At 39.5% G+C, this 7,795-nt stretch overlaps 1 non-coding gene across 1 annotated transcript; it reads left to right on the top strand.

Moving 5' to 3' along the window:
- The first annotated feature begins 5,896 nt into the window (after window positions 1-5,896).
- Window positions 5,897-6,003, top strand: LOC120070473. Its single transcript, XR_005479968.1, has one exon. It is a non-coding gene; the product is annotated as a small nucleolar RNA R71 (small nucleolar RNA).
- Window positions 6,004-7,795: the final 1,792 nt, after the last annotated feature.

Below are 7,795 nucleotides of genomic sequence, written 5' to 3'. Positions count from 1 at the left end.
TGGTTATATCCAATGGACACATAAATATATCTGTGGAAAGAAGAGTTCAGTTATTGGTCTTTAGTGGAATGCTTGGCAGTTAACAGATGGTGGATCTCGTGACTAAAGAGTTTAGTCAGCTATTCACATACCATTGGAGTTTCGAGTTATAGGTCCATAGGTCCCCTTGGTAGCTTGGATAAAAGTTGAGAATCTGTTTTTGAGTCAATTTGAAATGTTCAAATTGACAAGCGGGTGTTCGATTATATATAATATAATTGAACTGGTTAATTATATATGATATGATTGACTAAATGTATGTGATACATTATTTTGGAGGAAATTGGATATAAATATGATTTATATCAAGTAGAGGAGAAAACACTATAGTTGATATATGATATTAAACTATAGGTTAAGAATATAATATGACTATATTCATTAATTAATTAATTAGGCTATTATGAGATAATTGGCCGAGTTTTTCTCTGAATTCGTTTGAAAGTGAGAAGTTCGATTCAGTTCTTATAACTGAAGAATAAAATAAAAATAGTTTTCATTTTGCAAGATATCCAAAAATTCACTCACGGTGGGATAGCCTTCGATCGCTTAGTGTTGAGAGCTTATACAATAGCGCCCGTCTTCCTAAACGATCGCACACTTGCATTGTCTAAACGATCGCCCGTGATTATCTAAATGATCGTTTATGTTTACTAGACGATCGCTTAGCACGTCGAGCATAACTAAACGATCACTTACCTTTTGATAGACGATCGCTTAGCTATACCTACACGATCGTGTACCCCGGCCTAAATGACAAGCACCCAACTATACGATAGTCTTGCATTTTCTCCCACTTGCTTGTTCGTAGTACATAATCACTTTTCCTCCTTCCCTCTACCAATTCCATCAAATTCTACTGGTTGGATTCTTACTTCGAGAATATTAAGGGCTTTAAGTGGTGGTGTCGTCGCCGGTTGCTTGTTGTTCGTGTGCTGCTGACCTTGTAGACGACTGTGGTACTGCTAGGTGACTACTTATTGGATGAGTAGGAACAAGAGGAGTTCGTTCACATTGGACCGAGTTTCTGTGAAGACAGTCTTCAACTTGTACGTTCTCTCGATCTTTTGTATTTATTGTTCAAGCATGCCAGTAATTAGTGTTTACAATACATATCTGTATGCTAGAATGTATGTGTGGTAATTCTGTCACAATGAAATCGAAAAGATCTGCTTCCACTCATAGGTACACTTGTATAAGAGTTCCTTCAGAAAAACCATCACATAGACAAGGCTTCATCGTATAGACCCCTCCCTCGGTCAACACATCTCCAGCCCTTGTCTTTTGCCCTCATGGTGTAAACACTTGCGTTGACACTCGATACATATACACATCTCTGACCTCTTTATGGCTCTCTTCAGCGCTCTGATGCGTTATTATGAGGTGGAATTATGGATGAAATGCAATGATGAAGATGCGTTGAGCATTCAAGTTTTCTCAGTGGAATCCAAGTGTAAACCCCATTGAGTTTTCTGGTATGTCCAGAGTCGAACTCAGGGACTTGGGAAAGCAATATGCAGTGGTAATTTTAGGGAGAACTTTGCGGTAACCAAATTAATCAATAGTTGTTGGGGTTGTTTGCGGTAATGAAAATAAACAAATGCGGCGGAGTTCGAAAAGAGTTGACAGACGGAGGATGCGATGAGTATGCGATGAATGGGTTGAGAAAGGTTTCGGCTAACACTTCCTAGGATGCATTCATGCTTTGCGATCATGCAACACACATACAATAGTAAACCATCTCTCGATGCGAATGCTACGGTTTCTAATGTTAGAACGCATGTGATATATGTGATAAGTCTATAGGACCTACACATAAGCCTCTATTCTTATTTATGCGATGGTGAAATGACACACACACAAATAAGTCGACCACATAATATCATACCTATCTCTAGGGTGCATGCGATGTAGGTTGGCAAACAGAGCTTATCTCTAAGTCCCTATCTCTTGTTTATCCAGTTCTAATCTTGCTCTTTCGAGTCTAGATTCTAACCTAGCTCTCTCAAGTCTTAGGTTCTTTCTTTAGACTTTCTCTCGAGTAGCTCTAAAGGGATGTTTGGCACAGCATAACACAAGATAATCACAAGTAATGAACATCCTAGGTCATGTTAGCTTAGTTCTTCTCAACCCATTCGACAAGTTTAGCTACTCATTCGTGCTAAGAGAGTGAACAGGTGTAGAATAAGAACTTCCATTGTATAAATATAAAGATGAAGTACAAGATAACAATGCAAGAAGAGAATAAAGAGCCTGGTAGCAATCTCTTGCTTCCCAAGCTTTTACACTGTCTTTCTACTCTTGTTTAAAAGATAATCTCGCTCTTGCGAGAGTCGGCCCGCTCTCTACTTCTATGCCTTCGGGTTCTCTCTCGAGTTTCCTGAGCAATCTTCTAGCGTCTCTACTCTTCTCTTGCTCCGCCTTAAAATAAAAAGGAAAACTCTGGACAAAGACTGTTGAGCTAACTGATCCGAAAACCTTTTCTGAAGGATGCCTTTGGTATTTATAGAGCTTCGGGGTGAAGGACGGCTTCTCTTTTACGATTGCACAGATGGGATAGCTTTAATTCCCTGACTGGTGCACTAAATATTGTCACCGAAAAGCTGAATGTACTTGTTATCGTTAGTGGCTATCAACTTAATTCGGATTCGATCGTCATCAGTTTTCTATCCCATTACGATTAATTAGGCCTTTCACCCAGATGCGTCCACCAAATTGTGCCATCTCTTATTTGGCAATCCTTCTTGAGCAAATATTTGCGAACACAATCACTGCAAAGCCTTGTAGTAATGCTACGCTCGACCAATGATTTCCTGTGATCACTTTTTCCGCCTTGCGTCAACGCATATTCTGCATAAAAATATAAAAAATCAATTGTTCCTATGCGATGAACACATGCGACCGCAATGTTATAAACTTAATGCTTTTTGGACGCAATCTAACATATTTTATCAACGCAAACCCTCATTGTTTAATAACGTAACAATGTAATAACGTGCATTTCTACCCGTTATCACACCCCCAAATTTAAACAATGTTTGTCCTCAAGCATAAGCTAAAGATTTCCTTTAGCAAGTCGACTGCAATGTTCTTTTCCTAGATTTCTCAAGGATACTTCATTCAACTCCTATACACCAAAATTTCCTTAAGTCTTATTTAAGTCTCTTCTTAAAATATTTCTAAGACCTAGGGATCACAAGCTTAACCTTCGAAAGGACTTTACTCAATTTCAGGACATCGCATGATTTATTTAAAAAAGAAAACTTTTCCACCAGGGTGTCAAATGATTTTATCCTTGCATATTTCTTAACATCATTATTTTTCTGACCTTGCACTGATCCAAGTGCCTTGCCTTCGTTTTGGCTTGCCCTCACTTGTGTCATGCGGACATCTAAGTATGAGCAATGCGCTCTTTCTCAAAATAAACTCATACCTACTTGGCAGCGGAGTTGTGGTCATTATATTTATGCGTTGATCCTGGTGACTTACTTTCGTTTTGGCTTGCTCCCACGTGTGTCATGCGGCCATCCAACTACGGGTAAGTGGCCTTCACAACTTAACTCTTATCAACATGGGTTTTCCCATTGCATTGACAGTGGAGTTGTTATTCTCAAATTTTTTTCTCAAAATAGAAAGGTCGAAAATAAATACCTCACCCCCAAATTTAAAATGCGGCAATGTCCTCATTGCCAAAAGATTGAAAGAATTCATGCGATGTTCTCAGAAACCTTCGTAAAGAGAGTTTGAAAGAAAGCTAACAGACCCTTACTTCTAGAAATATTTCATAAGGTGACTAACTTAAAATTAAGTTGACTCTAGTATATACGAAAGGAATAGAAGTATGTTTTATCATAATTGGCAAAGAGACAGCATGCGGTAACTTACTAAATTTATCCATGTTAAATGATTGCGGTAATCAAAGAGGATGTGGTGATAAAACTTTTAAAACTAAAATGCGATGTGATAGTGCAAAATTTGAAATAAAGTGAAGGAAGAATACAACCCCCAAATTTGCGATGTCGCCCGCATTGTGTATTGATGCAACCTTCTTTGCGGCGATCTATCTTCTTTGGATAAGTTTCTTTTTCGTGTAACACCTCCGCAATCCTGCGCCTTGATCGTTTGCAAGAAAAACAATGAGAGGGTCAAATAATTTTAAACAAACAAATTTTTTTACCACAATCTTTTTTTTTTTTTTTATAGAATAAGAAAAGTGCAGATAACAACAAAGTAATTATGATAATGGATAATAACAAGTATGATGAAAGCTCATGAAGTATTGATGCAGGTAAAAGGATATTCAAAAGAGTTGCATCCCTGATGAGGTTGAGTTATATAGTAATTCAAGGACTGCTTATTCCAGGCTGGTCTTTTCACGTCCACGGTGGCTTTTCCCTCTTTTCTTTGTCCTCTGAGATCTTGACTACCTTAATCCGAAGCTTTTCCCCATGAATGTTCATTACAATCTCCCCCTTGCGCACATCAATTTAAGCACGCACGGTCGAAAGGAATGGTCGTCCCAATATGATGGGCACATCTTCGTCCGCTTTATAATCCAAAATGAGGAAGTCTGCCGGCAAGATGAATTTATCAATTGAGATTACGACATTTTTCAGCTCTCCTTCAGGATGTATTTGGGATCTGTTCGCAAGCAGAAGAGTCTCTGTTGTGGGCATGAGTGTGCCAATACTCAACCGTTTGAAGATTGATAGCGGCATTATGTTTATACTCGCCCCAAGATCATATAGCGCTTGGCCACTGTAGACCCCTCTAATGGAGCATTGTATTGTGAAGATTCTTGGGTCGCTCATTTTTGGTTGGATCATAGCATTTTGCATTACTGCCACTGTTGTGATCTTGTTTTCATCATTTTGTTTTTCTTTCAATCTTTGCGGAGCTGGTGGTAGCTGAACTTCTTCTGTTTCATGTTATGAAGGCTTAAGGATGGACGCAACTTCGGGGTTCATTTTCTTGGGCTTTTCCGAATTATAAGTCAACGGGTCCTCGGATGTCACTGCACTCAAGTTGGTCACAATGGGCTCCTCCTCTACTTCCACAGTCATGTTGTCACTTAGCAAGAAGACTTCTAAGCATTGTTTCTTCCCAGTGCCCCCAGCATTGCGAGGGAGATTAGTTGAGCTCCGCAACGCTCCATGCGGTCTATTTTTCAGCTCGCCTGCAATTTGTCCTAGTTGAATTTCTAGATTTCGAATGGATGTTGCTTGATTCTAAAGCACTGATCGTTTTTCTCAATGTACTGCTTCAACAAGCTCTCTAAGGACGAAGATTGCGGTATTTGCGAGCTGCTAGCTTGACTATGCGTTGGACCATTGTTTTGCGGGAAAAATCTGGGTGGCCCTTCTTTTTGCGCCACTGGTTGGAAGCTTTGTTGTTGATTTTTCCATGCAAATTTTGGGTGGTTTCTCCACCCGGGGTTATATGTATCGGAATAGGGATTTTTCTTTATGAAGCATGCTGACTGCGGGTTTGCTGGGCATTCTTCTATCGAATGAGCATCTCTACAAATGACACAACTTGCGGTCGTTTGAGTAATTGCGTTGACCTGCCCTTTCTTCGTTCCTGTGTTATTAATTACAATGCCTTGTATCAAACTCATCATCACAGTCATTTGATTTTTCAGGGATGCATGGTCCCGTTGTTTGCGTCATTATCTTTTATTCTTAATCTCTGATCGCTTTCCCGCCAATCCTTGTGATTTTTGGAAATGCGATCAAGTATACTCTTTACCTCCTCATATGTTTTATCTAGCAGATCACCAGCAGCTGCCGCTTTGGCAACGGTCTGTGAAGAGGGATTAAATCCTTGGTAAAAAATCTCCATTTGCAGGCAGTTCTGTAAGCCATTATGTGGACAGTCTCTTACTAGCCGCTTGAACCTCACCCAGGCATCACTGAGCGATTCGTCATCTTCTTGTTCAAAATTTGTTATTAATTTCCTTCTTCTAGCATTCTCGGTTGGTGGGAAATACTTCTTCATAAAATTTTCGACGACTTGTTCCCACGAGGTTATCTCCCCCGGTTCGAGAGAATATGCCCATTTGCTTACTTGATCGCATAAGGAAAATGGGAACAGAGTGAGTCGAACTTCCTCGGTAGAGATATTCGGGAACACAAAAGTGTTGCAGATTTCTATGAAGCTCCGGAGGTGGGCGTGTGGGTCTTCGACACGCCTCCCTCCAAATTGCCCAACAACCTGGATCATTTGCAACATTACCGGCTTCATTTCAAACCTCGATCCATCTAACGTTGGTCTCATGATTCCTGGAAAGAAATCATAGAGGTTGGGCGATGCATAGATCCGAATGGGTCTATTGCGATCATTCGCCAGAAGGATGGGGTTGGCCATTATATTATTCGCGTTTTCAGCCCTTGCTTTCAGTTGTTCCGCCATTCTTGGTGTTCTCTCTTGTTGTTGGCAGTTGTCTTTTAATCTGCGTCGAAATGTTCCCTCAATCTTCGGGTCGTAATTTGCAAGAGATTGAGAGTCTGCAAAGAAATCAGAAAAATTACCGTTAGCACACTATTTTGTCGAAGTCCTCGGCAACGGCGCCAAAAACTTGATGCGTTATTTTATGAGGTGTAATTATGGATGAAATGCAATGATGAAGATGCATTGAGCACTCAAATTTTCTCAGTGGAATCCAAGTGTAAACCCCACTGAGTTTGGTAAGTCTAGGGTCGAACTCAGGGACTTGGGAAAGCAATATGATGTGGTAATTTTCAGGAGAACTTTGCGGTAACCAAATAAATCAATAGTTGTTGGGGTTTTTGTTTGCGATAATGAAAATAAACAAATGCGGCGGAGTTCAAAAAGAGTTTATAGACGAAGGATGCGATGAGTATGCGGTGAACGGGATGAGAAGGGATTCGGCTAACACTTCCTAGGATGCGTTCATGCTTTGCAATCATGCAACACACATACAATAGTAAACCATCTCTCGATGCGAATGCTACGGCTTCTAATGTTAGAACGTATGCGATATATACAATGTCTATAGGACCTACACATAAGCCTCTATGCGAAAACAGTAATTAACTTACCTTTAAAGCTCTAAAAAACCGCCTTTCATTGCTGAATCTCGACCTGAACTCTTTCGGACCACCACTAGAGTTGACCTACTATTCTCTGGACTCAGAATCGAGTTGTGGAACCTGGTGGATGAAGAAAACCGAGAGAGAAAGAAATGGAAAAAAGAAATGGAATTTTGGATTAGGTTTGGGTTTTTAATTTTTCTCCAAAAAATGTGATTTTTCTAGCCTAAATTTACAAACACAATTTTGGCAAAATGGCAAAACTTTTTTCATTCAAAATGAAAGTCCATTTTATAGAAAAAACCATGCAACAATTGCATGAACTAAATCCATAAAAACCCAACACCTATAATCCACTATCTTAGTGGGATTAATGTCTCCACTAAAAGCCAACACCTAGCTCACTATTTTGTTAGTGGAATTATCCAACAAAAGTTTGGATTTTCCCACTAACTTTAGTCAAAGGGCAAAATAGTCATTTGGTCAAAGTTTGACTTTGACCAAAAAGTCAACATTTTGACTTTTTATGATTTTTTTTCGTGTTGACTAATTTTGACCTCCCGAGCATGAACCTGCTTTCATTTTCTTGAAATTCAAATCACATTTGAATATAAGGTCGGTCAAAGTTTGACTTTTCAAAGACAGAAGTCAACTCTTTGACTTTTTACATCTTTGACCATTTCCATTATTTCTGAGCATCCAAA

The sequence above is a fragment of the Benincasa hispida genome, chromosome 1 (assembly GCF_009727055.1).
Source record: "Benincasa hispida cultivar B227 chromosome 1, ASM972705v1, whole genome shotgun sequence".
NCBI lineage: Eukaryota > Viridiplantae > Streptophyta > Magnoliopsida > Cucurbitales > Cucurbitaceae > Benincasa > Benincasa hispida.
This window is presented reverse-complemented; position numbering and strand designations above follow the sequence as displayed.